We start from the raw sequence: 2,963 nt of genomic DNA, 5'->3' as shown, positions 1-2,963 counted from the left end.
CACAAATAAACTCGAACTTAAAACGAATTATTAATAATGTTTTAGTAGTATCTATATTTTTAAACATATCAGTGGTCCTGAAAAGGTAGTTTGATTTCTGCCACAACTCTCCCATTGTGAACCACAGGCCACACATCTGCTCCATTTATCCCCAACCGAAGGGAAAAATGAGGATGGTTGGTTTGATCATATCTGCTATCAGTCCATGTCGTCAAATTCTGACCAGTACCGACTGGCTCTTATCCGTACATTCACTATCAGCATTACTTGGGGAACTGGACACTTGCAATATTTCTCTCCTAGTGAACTGATATCCCCGGCTGCATTGAGGACATTCGTATTTTTCCAGTATTGTCAAACGGCCCTCTTCTCTCTGCTTAAGAACAGCCTGCAGTACGGCCCGAAAGTCTTCATTATGTCCATGGGCCACCAACAACCTTGTCGCCATAACGATATCCATCCCTAACTTATATGCCTGTGTTATTAAGTAGTCTACCACTTATTCTATCTGCTGTGCAGTCGATTGACGTCCCTTTCCCGCTACATTTTATAGTTGAAAATATATTGGTGTTGGTGTTGTGTGGTTTAACGCCATTTTTCAGCACACGATAGGCTATACATGCTGGCCAGTATTAATGGTGGAGGAAGAACCTGGGAAAACCCCAGAAAGAACCACCGACCCACGAGAAGCTACTGGCAAGCTTTCTCACATACCCACATTAGCCGAATCCTAGACTCAAACCCACGCAGACAGAGGTGAGATGGCAGTGATCCGTAACGGAGAGCGGTTTAGACCATTCGGCCACCCGGCCACTTGAGGCCCCGGAAAATATATTGGTAGAGTTGCTTTATCTCTGTTTTCAATCAGGGCTCACTTTCAAGCTGTCTTGTTCTTTTCCATGCTTTCGTTTTGTCGTTGGATTCTCCTTCAGTTCTGGTGCGATGAATTGAAACGAACATTACAAATTTAAAGATGATTGACAGAACTAATTAAAAAATCATTATAAAGCAATTGTTATTTTTGCTTTCTAAAACACCAAGACAACAACATTTGTTTTCTCTGAACTAGCACACTTTGTTTAAAAGGTCAAGCAAAAAGAAACATCAGTTATGATGAGGGATGATTCAGACATGTCGCTTCCGCTTCATTTACAACTCTCAAAATCATTACGTATTGACGTGTGCACAAGGCTGACGACGATGGGAATCCCGATGTAACTCATTTTGCCAGAGTATGTTTCTGAGCAATGGAAGATAAAGCAGCTGCAATGTTCACGAAAACAACTTCTTATTTTATCATCCTTTCTAGAATAATCTATATCATACCAAGGGATTAACTCTTCCATGTGAAATCGAATAATTCTTGCAAAGCAGATACACCCAACATTGTCAGCATATATATATATATATATATATATATATATATATATATATATATATATATATATATATATATATATATATATATATATATATATATATATATATATATATATATATATATATATATATATATATATATATATATGCATGCATAAATACATGTTGGTTAGTAGGTATGACATTGCGGTCATCATTTTTAACACTGTAACAATGTAGTCCAATTTGAGGCAAACGTCTTCTAATTATGCTACAATGTTTCAATTAAATTGCCGTTTGAGGTAATAATAATTGAGGTCAACCAGTTCCTACAATGTTATAATTTATCATCAATGTTATATCGTCGGACACTTTTTGCACTGGATTTCCCTAATGTAGTCACATCGATCCCTGCATGTTAATTCCCGTTTGACTCCATATATTTTAGGGGGTAGTGGGTGGTTGAGTGGTTAAACATGCTAGCCTTGGAAGATCACTAACATGACATCTCTGTCCACGTGGGTTCGAGTCTTAGGTTTGGCCAACTTGGGTCTGCGAGAAAACGTTCAAGTACCTTCACTTGTGTGGGTGATTCTTATTGGAGTTTTCCAGGTTCATGGTCTATCAAATATACTGGCATCCATGTAGAGCCTACCATGTGCTTAAAATGAGAGTTACAAAGAAAACAATAAACTACAAAATTTGGTATGTAAGCTCCATCGAGTTAAATAATTAATAATGTTACAATCCTGGCTCCAATTCATGTCAAACACATTTTGCACTTTTAGCATCAACTATCGAATGAACTTGGCACCGATGTTATATTACCGAATATTTGTCGTTTCATTATTAATGTTACCAACTGGCTCGCTTGGTGCTCGGCATTGAGAGGTTAGTGTTAGGATTGGTCGGCCTGGTGTCAGGATAATGCGACTGGATGGGAAATCGTGATATATATCTGCGGCATGATGCCCCGGTGCTAGACATCAGTAGTGAATAGGGACGATTCAGCGTCAATGGGAATTAGCATTACAGACCCCCCAGGGACTGTTTAGCGTCAATGGAAATTTAATATTAACCACCCTGGGACTGTTTAGCGTCTATGTAAATTTAACATGGACAAAAACCCCTGGGTCTGTTTAGCGTCAAGGGAAATTAACATGGGAAATAGATTTTGGGACTGTTGAGCGTCAAGGGGAATTGAACATGGGAATATGGGACTGTATAGCGTCAAGGGAATTTAAACAGGGTGGGACTGTATAGCGTCAAGGGAAATTTAACATGGGATTTTTTTAAAAATAAAAAAATAAAAAAATAAAAATAAAAAACGGGTAGGCAAATGAAAGTCAATCTCTTTTCGAGACCTATGAGTGGCCCTGAAAAGGGCCTTTGGGTTTATGTTAATGTATCCATTAACATAAAGGGCACCGCATTGGTCTTCTTCTTGTCCTTAGGCTGCGTCTCACTGTAGGACCGTAAATCAGGACTCTTTTGAGGCATCCTTGTCTTTCTACGTAGATCCTACGTATCCACAGACTGGTGTCTCTCCTGTGGACAACTGTCCACTTGGATCGGACATACATGGGTATGTCCGTCTGGAACAT

The sequence above is a fragment of the Sinohyriopsis cumingii genome, unplaced genomic scaffold (assembly GCF_028554795.1).
Source record: "Sinohyriopsis cumingii isolate HCF-2022 unplaced genomic scaffold, ASM2855479v2 utg001944l, whole genome shotgun sequence".
NCBI classification, from domain to species: domain Eukaryota; kingdom Metazoa; phylum Mollusca; class Bivalvia; order Unionida; family Unionidae; genus Sinohyriopsis; species Sinohyriopsis cumingii.
The sequence above is the reverse complement of the archived record's forward strand: the minus strand, read 5'-3'. Positions refer to the sequence as shown.